The sequence below is a fragment of the Nerophis lumbriciformis genome, linkage group LG02, assembly GCF_033978685.3.
Source record: "Nerophis lumbriciformis linkage group LG02, RoL_Nlum_v2.1, whole genome shotgun sequence".
Taxonomy (NCBI): Eukaryota; Metazoa; Chordata; class Actinopteri; order Syngnathiformes; family Syngnathidae; genus Nerophis; species Nerophis lumbriciformis.
The window spans coordinates 3,692,566-3,704,851 of NC_084549.2; positions in this window are offsets into that span (position 1 = coordinate 3,692,566).

Sequence of the window (12,286 nt, forward strand, 5' to 3'; positions counted from 1 at the left end):
AAAACACTGCAGACCAAAATGCGTCCATTTTCCCTTTTCTGTCTACACACTGTGTCTGCTTGTAAGTACTCTGTGTGCGTGCGCTGCCGAACATGCTCCTCTGCTCGTAAAACCGACATTCCCGTAAAAAAAGGGGGAGGCGGGGTACTTTTTAGAGGCGGTATAGTACAGAATTGGAGCTGTGGCCGCAAGGTAGTTGGTGCCTGTCGTGGCGGTAATCCTAGAACCCGTTGGTGGACACCGGCGGTGAGGGATGCCGTCAAGCTGAAGAAGGAGTCCTATCGGGTTCTTTTGGCTCATGGGACTCCTGAGGCAGCGGACAGGTACCGACAGGCCAAGCGGCGTGCGGCTTCAGCGGTCGCGGAGGCAAAAACTCGGACATGGGAGGAGTTCGGGGAAGCCATGGAAAACGACTTCCGGACGGCTTCGAAGCGATTCTGGACCACCATCCGCCGCCTCAGGAAGGGGAAGCAGTGCACTACCAACACCGTGTATGGTGAGGATGGTGTTCTGCTGACCTCGACTGCGGATGTTGTGGATCGGTGGAGGGAATACTTAGAAGACCTCCTCAATCCCACCAACACGTCTTCTTATGAGGAAGCAGTGCCTGGGGAGTCTGTGGTGGTCTCTCCTATTTCTGGGGCTGAGGTTGCTGAGGTAGTTAAAAAGCTCCTCGGTGGCAAGGCCCCGGGGGTGGATGAGATCCGCCCGGAGTTCCTTAAGGCTCTGGATGCTGTGGGGCTGTCTTGGTTGACAAGACTCTGCAGCATCGCGTGGACATCGGGGGCGGTACCACTGGATTGGCAGACCGGGGTGGTGGTTCCTCTCTTTAAGAAGGGGAACCGGAGGGTGTGTTCTAACTATCGTGGGATCACACTCCTCAGCCTTCCCGGTAAGGTCTATTCAGGTGTACTGGAGAGGAGGCTACGCCGGATAGTCGAACCTCGGATTCAGGAGGAACAGTGTGGTTGTCGTCCTGGTCGTGGAACTGTGGACCAGCTCTATACTCTCGGCAGGGTCCTTGAGGGTGCATGGGAGTTTGCCCAACCAGTCTACATGTGCTTTGTGGACTTGGAGAAGGCATTCGACCGTGTCCCTCGGGAAGTCCTGTGGGGAGTGCTCAGAGAGTATGGGGTTTCGGACTGTCTGATTGTGGCGGTCCGCTCCCTGTATGATCAGTGTCAGAGCTTGGTTCGCATTGCCGGCAGTAAGTCGGACACGTTTCCGGTGAGGGTTGGACTCCGCCAAGGCTGCCCTTTGTCACCGATTCTGTTCATAACTTCTATGGACAGAATTTCTAGGCGCAGTCAAGGCGTTGAGGGGATCCGGTTTGATGGCTTCAGGATTAGGTCTCTGCTTTTTGCAGATGATTTGGTCCTGATGGCTTCATCTGGCCAGGATCTTCAGCTCTCACTGGATCGGTTCGCAGCTGAGTGTGAAGCGACTGGGATGAGAATCAGCACCTCCAAGTCCGAGTCCATGGTTCTCGCCCGGAAAAGGGTGGAGTGCCATCTCCGGGTTGGGGAGGAGATCTTGCCCCAAGTGGAGGAGTTCAAGTACCTCGGAGTCTTGTTCACGAGTGAGGGAAGAGTGGATCGTGAGATCGACAGGCGGATCGGTGCGGCGTCTTCAGTAATGCGGACGCTGTATCGATCCGTTGTGGTGAAGAAGGAGCTGAGCCGGAAGGCAAAGCTCTCAATTTACCGGTCGATCTACGTTCCCATCCTCACCTATGGTCATGAGCTTTGGGTTATGACCGAAAGGACAAGATCACGGGTACAAGCGGCCGAAATGAGTTTCCTCCGCCGGGTGGCGGTCTCTCCCTTAGAGATAGGGTGAGAAGCTCTGTCATCCGGGGGGAGCTCAAAGTAAAGCCGCTGCTCCTCCACATCGAGAGGAGCCAGATGAGGTGGTTCGGGCATCTGGTCAGGATGCCACCCGAGCGCCTCCCTAAGGAGGTGTTTAGGGCATGTCCGACCGGTAGGAGGCCACGGGGAAGACCCAGGACACGTTGGGAAGACTATGTCTCCCGGCTGGCCTGGGAACGCCTCGGGATCCCCCGGGAGGAGCTGGACGAAGTGGCTGGGGAGAGCGAAGTCTGGGCTTCCATGCTTAGGCTGCTGCCCCCGCGACCCGACCTCGGATAAGCGGAAGAAGATGGATGGATGGATGGATAGTACAGAATATGATTCATTTTAGTATTGTGGTACTGCACTATGTAAAATTGCAGTGCTGTGGTCTTAAAATGAAGTCTGATTTTAACATCTTGTCTGTTTAATCATCCGTTCTTTTGCCGTGTAAAGGGCACACGTTGAAAAAAAAAAAAAAAAAAGTCTGCAGAATTCAATTAAGCATCTTTTTGCCAATTTGTCATGAGTGCTAATGTATCGTTGTCCGGGCAGCTGAACAGTTCTAATGGATGGACTGGGTTCCTGCTCAGGTGGACAGTGTTGAATCTCCTTCAATTAAAAAGCAGACACATCACACCCGCACTTTTCATTTTCAGCCTGGTAACTAATCAGAAGCAAATTATATATTTTTAGTGCGGGAGCGAATGACTAATTTCCACGTGCACTCTTCTCTCGGTGGTTTTGGCGGAGCGTGCTAATTGGATGTTTCAAGGACCGGAGAGGATTCGTGGTGGCTCGTGATGAATGAGAATTCGGCGTTGGAAGAAACCGAGGCGGCGGAATGACGCTGATTAGACGAGAAGCCGCCGTCGGACTAATGTCACGAGCGGATGCCACAGACCCCACGTGGACAGGCTGGGGTCAAACTGCTTCACATGCATTGATTAGCCATGTTTTGTTTACTGCACGGTGTAGGAATTGTCTACCTGACTATTTTTAACAGGAAAAACTGTGTGTGGGGGGCGGTTGGGCTGTTTGTTGACATGACAACAGCGTATAGCTGAGAACACAACCATTCCAAAACATGCATTAAAGTACCAGTTGCCTCTATATTGAAGCTATTATTATATATATATATATATATATATCCATCCATCCATCCATCTTCTTCCGCTTATCCGAGGTCGGGTCGCGGGGGCAGCAGCCTAAGTAGGGAAGCCCAGACTTCCCTCTCCCCAGCCACTTCGTCCAGCTCTTCCCGGGGGATCCCGAGGCGTTCCCAGGCCAGCCGGGAGACATAGTCTTCCCAGCGTGTCCTGGGTCTTCCCCGTGGCCTCCTACCGGTCGGACGTGCCCTAAACACCTCCCTAGGGAGGCGTTCGGGTGGCATCCTGACCAGATGCCCGAACCACCTCATCTGGCTCCTCTCCATGTGGAGGAGCAGCGGCTTTACTTTGAGCTCCCCCCGGATGACAGAGCTTCTCACCCTATCTCTAAGGGAGAGCCCCGCCACCCGGCGGAGGAAACTCATTTTGGCCGCTTGTACCCGTGATCTTGTCCTTTCGGTCATAACCCAAAGCTCATGACCATAGGTGAGGATGGGAACGTAGATCGACCGGTAAATTGAGAGCTTTGCCTTCCGGCTCAGCTCCTTCTTCACCACAACGGATCGATACAGTGTCCGCATTACTGAAGACGCCGCACCGATCCGCCTGTCGATCTCACGATCCACTCTTCCCTCACTCGTGAACAAGACTCCGAGGTACTTGAACTCCTCCACTTGGGGCAGGGTCTCCTCCCCAACCCGGAGATGGCACTCCACCCTTTTCCGGGCGAGAACCATGGACTCGGACTTGGAGGTGCTGATTCTCATCCCAGTCGCTTCACACTCGGCTGCAAACCGATCCAGTGAGAGCTGAAGATCCTGACCAGATGAAGCCATCAGGACCACATCATCTGCAAAAAGCAGAGACCTAATCCTGCAGCCACCAAACCAGATCCCCTCAATGCCTTGACTGCGTCTAGAAATTCTGTCCATAAAAGTTATGAACAGAATCGGTGACAAAGGGCAGCCTTGGCGGAGACCAACCCTCACTGGAAACGTGTCCGACTTACTGCCGGCAATGCGGACCAAGCTCTGGCACTGATCATACAGGGAGCGGACTGCCACAATCAGACAGTCCCATACCCCATTCTCTCTGAGCACTCCCCACAGGACTTCCCGAGGGACACGGTCGAATGCCTTCTCCAAGTCCACAAAGCACATGTAGACTGGTTGGGCAAACTCCCATGCACCCTCAAGGACCCTGCCCAGAGTATAGAGCTGGTCCACAGTTCCACGACCAGGACGAAAACCACACTGTTCCTCCTGAATCCGAGGTTCGACTATCCGGCGTAGCCTCCTCTCCAGTACACCTGAATAGACCTTACCGGGAAGGCTGAGGAGTGTGATCCCACGATAGTTAGAACACACCCTCCGGTTCCCCTTTTTAAAGAGAGGAACCACCACCCCGGTCTGCCAATCCAGAGGTACCGCCCCCGATGTCCACGCGATGCTGCAGAGTCTTGTCAACCAAGACAGCCCCACAGCATCCAGAGCCTTAAGGAACTCCGGGCGGATCTCATCCACCCCCGGGGCCTTGCCACCGAGGAGCTTTTTAACTACCTCAGCAAACCTCAGCCCCAGAAATAGGGTTCACAGTGTGGCGCATATTTGTAACAGTGTTAAAGTTGTTTATACGGCCACCCTCAGTGTGACCTGCATTCACTTGTGTGTGTGAGAGAAACTGTAGATATTAAGTGACTGGGCCGGCACGCAAAGGCAGCGCCTTTAAGGTTTATTGGCGCTCCGAACTTCTCCCTTCGTCCGTTTTAAAAGTCATACATTTTACTTTTTGAAACCGATAATTTCCGATATTACATTTTAAAGCATTTATTGACATCTCTAGTCGTGACAGTACTTTGAGACAAGAGCTATAGTGATGCATGCTTGGTTATGCTTTAAAGTCATATCCAACAATTGCGACGACGACTTTTTACTGTCAACTAGAGTTTCGTTTTTGAATTATTTCTGCCGGTGGTGTGCCTCCGCATTTTTTTCAACGCAAAAAAATGTGCCTTGGCTCAAAAAAGGTTGAAAAACACTGTCTTAACATGTGCTTTTGTCTCCTGTTCGGTGTCATGACTTGGTCCTGGGGTTCAGTTTTTCTCGAAGGCAACGGAAAGTTGGCTCGGGCGAGACGGGGGAATGAAGGTACATTTTTATTTAAACACTATAAATACAAAAACAAGGAAGTAAACAAAAGGCGCGCACAATGGCGGAGAACAAACTATGAAACCAAACACTTGCACAAAGGCAAAAACTATGAACAACAAAAAAACACTAACTGTGGCAATAATAAGCAAAACTTACTTGGCATGGACAAAAAGGAGCAGCGTGAACGATGGACATTAAAAAAAGAGTCAGAAATGTGCAGAGCATAAATGTGGGGATGTCACCAGGAAGACAAACTGAAAAACAATGAACTTAAATACTGCAGACATGATTAACGAAAACAGGTGAAAACTAATGGGTTGCTATGGTGACAAACAAGAGTGCACAATGAGTCCAAACGTGTAACAGGTGAAACTAATGGGGTAATCATGGAAACAAGACAAGGGAGTGAAAAGCCAGAAACTAAAGAGTCCAATAAGTAAACAAAACATGACTTAAAACAATACATGATTACACAGACATGACATTCGGAGGGAGAAAGGAGAAGTCCTGACTCCTCTGCTGATTTAGTGGCGAGTGCAATGTGAGTCCTTATTATAGAGCTGTAAGCAGAGATCCCAGTCAACTTGGTCACCATGGTCACACACACGCACGCACACACACACACACACACTCAGGCACACACACACACACGTGTTCTCTGGTGTTGCCGCATGGCACAACAATCCACCCACCCACACCAGCTATGAGAATGTTTGATGTCACTAAAAGACGGCGTTTACGACAACACTCATGGGGTATCTCGGTGCAAACCATGTTAGCGTTATAGATGAGCGTGAGCTCGATTGTTTTAATTTAACTCTAAAGGCTTAGTGGCCACATGCGTGGACAGCACCCTTTAGCTCTTATTTCCAAAATTGTGTACACTACTGAATTGGGGTCTTATGGCCACTTATGTGGACACTTATACTGCCATCTGGCGGTGTCAGAAGAGTATAATATACAATGGAATTTGGGGGGGAAAAAGTGTAAAAAATAAGAATTAGCATGTCACTAAACATGAAGTACACGTTTGTGTACTTATGGATTAAGTTCATCATATAAAAAGATGATTCTTAGTTTGTATTCTAATTAGGGTCCAATAAGCCCAAATAGCAAAGAGAAATTTAAAAAAAGCATGTAAACAAACCTTAAAGGGGAACTGCACTTTTTTATTTATTTTTTGGAACGTTGCCTATCGTTCACAATCATTATAAGAGACAAGCAGACAAAAGTTTCTCATAATGATTGTGAACGATAGGCAACGTTCCAAAAATTTAAAAAAAATAAAATTTAAAAAATATAAGAGACAAGAAGACAAAAGTTTCTCATAATGATTGTGAATGATAGGCAATGTTCCAAAAATTAAAAAAAAATAAAATTTAAAAAATATAAGAGACAAGAAGACAAAAGTTTCTCATAATGATTGTGAACGATAGGCAACGTTCCAAAAATTAAAAAAAAAAAAAATTAAAAAAATATAAGAGACAAGAAGACAAAAGTTTCTCATAATGATTGTGAACGATAGGCAATGTTCCAAAAATTTAAAAAAATAAAATTTAAAAAATATAAGAGACAAGAAGACAAAAGTATCTCATCATGATTGTGAACGATAGGCAACGTTCCAAAAAATTAAAAAAATAAAATTTAAAAAATATAAGAGACAAGAAGACAAAAGTATCTCATAATGATTGTGAACGATAGGCAACGTTCCAAAAATTTAAAAAAATAAAATTTAAAAAATATAAGAGACAAGAAGACAAAAGTTTCTCATAATGATTGTGAACGATAGGCAACGTTCCAAAAATTTAAAAAAAATAAAATTTAAAAAATATAAGAGACGAGAAGACAAAAGTTTCTCATAATGATTGTGAACGATAGGCAACGTTCCAAAAATGTAAAAAAATAAAATTTAAAAAATATAAGAGACAAGAAGACAAAAGTTTCTCATAATGATTGTGAACGATAGGCAACGTTCCAAAAATTTAAAAAAATAAAATTTAAAAAATATAAGAGACAAGAAGACAAAAGTTTCTCATAATGATTGTGAACGATAGGCAACGTTCCAAAAATGTAAAAAAGTAAAATTTAAAAAATATAAGAGACAAGAAGACAAAAGTTTCTCATAATGATTGTGAACGATAGGCAACGTTCCAAAAATGTTTTTAAATAAAATTTAAAAAATATAAGAGACAAGAAGACAAAAGTATCTCATCATGATTGTGAACGATAGGCAACGTTCCAAAAATGTAAAAAAATAAAATTTAAAAAATATAAGAGACAAGAAGACAAAAGTTTCTCATAATGATTGTGAACGATAGGCAACGTTCCAAAAATTAAAAAAAATAAAATTTAAGAAATATAAGAGACAAGAAGACAAAAGTATATCATCATGATTGTGAACGATAGGCAACGTTCCAAAACTTTAAAAAAATAAAATTTTAAAAATATAAGAGACAAGAAGACAAAAGTATCTCATCATGATTGTGAACGATAGGCAACGTTCCAAAAATTTAAAAAAATAAAATTTAAAAAATATAAGAGACAAGAAGACAAAAGTTTCTCATAATGATTGTGAACGATAGGCAACGTTCCAAAAATTTAAAAAAATAAAATTAAAAAAATATAAGAGACAAGAAGACAAAAGTATCTCATCATGATTGTGAACGATAGGCAACGTTCCAAAAATTAAAAAAAAAAAAAATTTAAAAAATATAAGAGACAAGAAGACAAAAGTTTCTCATAATGATTGTGAACGATAGGCAAGGTTCCAAAAATTTTAAAAAATAAAATTTAAAAAATATAAGAGACAAGAAGACAAAAGTTTCTCATAATGATTGTGAACGATAGGCAACGTTCCAAAAATTAAAAAAAAAAAAAAATTTAAAAAATATAAGAGACAAGAAGACAAAAGTTTCTCATAATGATTGTGAAAGATAGGCAACGTTCCAAAAATTTAAAAAAATAAAATTTAAAAAATATAAGAGACAAGAAGACAAACGTTTCTCATAATGATTGTGAACGATAGGCAACGTTCCAAAAAAATTTAAAAATACAATTTAAAAAATATAAGAGACAAGAAGACAAAAGTTTCTCATAATGATTGTGAACGATAGGCAACGTTCCAAAAATTTAAAAAAAATAAAATTTAAAAAATATAAGAGACAAGAAGACAAAAGTTTTTCATAATGATTGTGAATGATAGGCAACGTTCCAAAAAATTTTAAAAATAAAATTTAAAAAATATAAGAGACAAGAAGACAAAAGTTTCTCATAATGATTGTGAACGATAGGCAACGTTCCAAAACTTTAAAAAAATAAAATTTAAAAAATATAAGAGACAAGAAGACAAAAGTATCTCATCATGATTGTGAACGATAGGCAACGTTCCAAAAATTTAAAAAAATACAATTTAAAAAATATAAGAGACAAGAAGAAAAAAGTTTCTCATAATGATTGTGAACGATAGGCAACGTTCCAAAAAATTTTAAAAATAAAATTTTTTAAATATAAGAGACAAGAAGACAAAAGTTTCTCATAATGATTGTGAACGATAGGCAACGTTCCAAAAAAAATTTTAAATAAAATTTAAAAAATATAAGAGACAAGAAGACAAAAGTTTCTCATCATGATTGTGAACGATAGGCAACGTTCCAAAAATTAAAAAAAAAAAAAAAATTTAAAAAATATAAGAGACAAGAAGACAAAAGTTTCTCATAATGATTGTGAGCGATAGGCAACGTTCCAAAAATTTAAAAAAATAAAAATTTAAAAAATATAAGAGACAAGAAGACAAAAGTCTCTCATCATGATTGTGAACAATAGGCAACGTTCCAAAAATTTAAAAAAATTAAATTTAAAAAATATAAGAGACAAGAAGACAAAAGTTTCTCATAATGATTGTGAACGATAGGCAACGTTCCAAAAATTAAAAAAAATAAAATTTAAAAAATATAAGAGACAAGAAGACAAAGGTTTCTCATAATGATTGTGAACGATAGGCAACGTTCCAAAAATTAAAAAAAATTAAATTTAGAAAATATAAGAGACAAGAAGACAAAAGTTTCTCATAATGATTGTGAACGATAGGCAACGTTCCAAAAATTTAAAAAAAATTAAATTAAAAAAATATAAGAGACAAGAAGACAAAAGTATCTCATCGTGATTGTGAACGATAGGCAACGTTCCAAAAATTTAAAAAAATAAAACTTAAAAAATATAAGAGACAAGAAGACTAAAGTATCTCATCATGATTGTGAACGATAGGCAACGTTCCAAAAAATTTTTTAAATAAAATTTAAAAAATATAAGAGACAAGAAGACAAAAGTTTCTCATAATGATTGTGAGCGATAGGCAACGTTCCAAAAATTTAAAAAAATAAAATTTAAAAAATATAAGAGACAAGAAGACAAAAGTCTCTCATCATGATTGTGAACGATAGGCAACGTTCCAAAAATTTTAAAAAATTAAATTTAAAAAATATAAGAGACAAGAAGACAAAAGTTTCTCATAATGATTGTGAACGATAGGCAACGTTCAAAAAATTTCAAAAAATAAAATTTAAAAAATATAAGAGACAAGAAGACAAAAGTTTCTCATAATGATTGTGAACGATAGGCAACGTTCCAAAAAAAATTAAAAAATTAAAATTAAAATAAACAATTATGAGAGACAAGAAGACAAAAGTCTGCGATGAGGTGGCGACTTGTCCAGGGTGTACACCGCCTTCCGCCCGAATGCAGCTGAGATAGGCTCCAGCACCACCTGCGACCCCAAAAGGGACAAGCGGTAGAAAATGGATGGATGGAAGAAGACAAACAGTTTTTTGTTTTGTTTCGCTTTCTAACATATTAATGTCGTCTCGTGCTAGGTGGCTAGCAATGCAGCTAATGTTGTGGCTTGTGCAGCCCTTTGAGACACTTGTGATTTAAGGCTATATAAGTAAATATTGATTGATTGTTCTAGGTAGCTAGCAATGCAACTAATGTTAGCAATTAATTGTACCTCTAAATCACTTTAAAAATGCATTCAAAAACCGTCAACAATACTTCATTTGCGTTGTGTAAATGAATAATTATGTGTAAGTTATCACACAACTCTTATGCTTAAAGGCCGTTGCTATAGTTATTATCAATTGTGCTGAAGTTGTACTTTTCTATCTGTGCAAAGGGACAACTTGCAAACTTGGATTGCGAGTCGTCTCGTATCAGTGTTTGTGTCCAGAACATCGAGTGCCGTGACGCAGACAAAGCAGAGACAGGGCGATATCATGAGTGTCAGTACATTTCATAAATAATCATATATTGTGTCTAACTGGGGCTGCTGAAATGTCCCCCTTCCTTCAGAAGCAGCCTCAGTGATGTAACCAGGGACCTCCCAAATAAATAGAGGAGCACGTGGGACTGTACCTTAGAGCGTTGGTTGGATCTGTAACTAAGTACAGCCCAATACGTCTCTCCTCATTGAGCTAAATTGAACTACTGTATGTCTCTGCATGATTCCTTGCTTCTTGTCTGTTTAATAGATGTCATCATGTGAACCTGACAAAACAAACTGTGCAACATTGTTATTGTAAGAGTAAACACTGAGGAACTATTTTTCTAACACGTTATTAGCCGTAAAAGCTAACTACGGCAAGAGATCATGATCAATATTAAAGTGACTCACTCCATGGACACTTGTACGTCTGGTCCAGCTGGCAGGGGAATGTTTCCTGTTGATTTTGGGTAAGCACTCCATTTATGTCGAAATAGCTTGTCTCCAAGTTCCATATTTATAGCTTCAAAATCACTTTCATCGCCCTCTCCTGGCTTCTGTCTGCTCCAACGTCTCACTCTTCCTTCCTGCTCGCTTCTATAAGCAGCAGTATACTCAGCTTCAAATCACATCATCACAAGTAGCAGACATCATCATGAGTAGCAGAGACATCATGACGAGTAGCAAAGACATCATCACAAGTAGCAGACATCATCATGAATAGCAGAGACATCATGACGAGTAGCAAAGACAACATCACAAGTAGCAGACATCAGCATGAGTAGCATAGACATCATCACGAATAGCAGAGACATCATCACGAGTAGCAGAGACATCATCACGAGTAGCAGAGACATCATCACAATAAGCAGACATCATCATGAGTAGCAGAGACATCATCACGAGTAGCAGAGACATCATCACAAGTAGCAGACATCATCACGAGTAGCAGAGACATCATCACGAGTAGCAGAGACATCATCACGAGTAGCATAGACATCATCATGAGTAGCAGAGACATCATCATGAGTAGCAGAGACATCATCACAAGTAGCAGACATCATCACGAGTAGCAGAGACATCATCACGAGTAGCAGAGACATCATCACGAGTAGCATAGACATCATCATGAGTAGCAGAGACATCATCACGAGTAGCAGAGACATCATCACGAGTAGCAGAGACATCATCACAAGTAGCAGACATCATTATGAGTAGCATAGACATCATCACGAGTAGCAGAGACATCATGACGAGTAGCAGAGACATCATCACAAGTAGCAGAGACATCATCACGAGTAGCATAGACATCATCACGAGTAGCAGAGACATCATCACGAGTAGCAGAGACATCATCACGAGTAGCAGAGACATCATCACGAGTAGCAGAGACATCATCACGAGTAGCAGACATCATCACGAGTAGCAGAGACATCATCACGAGTAGCAGAGACATCATCACAAGTAGCAGACATCATCATGAGTAGCAAAGACATCATCACAAGTAGCAGAGACATCATCACGAGTAGCAGAGACATCATCACAAGTAGCAGACATCATCATGAGTAGCAAAGACATCATCACAAGTAGCAGAGACATCATCACGAGTAGCATAGACATCATCACGAGTAGCAGAGACATCATCACGAGTAGCAGAGACATCCTCACGAGTAGCAGACATCATCACGAGTAGCAGAGACATCATCACGAGTAGCAGAGACATCATCACAAGTAGCAGACATCATGACGAGTAGCAGAGACATCATCACGAGTAGCAGAGACATCATCACGGGTAGCAGAGACATCATCACGAGTAGCATAGACATCATCATGAGTAGCAGAGACATCATGACGAGTAGCAGAGACATCATCACGGGTAGCAGAGACATCATCACGAGTAGCAGACATCATCACGAGTAGCAGAGA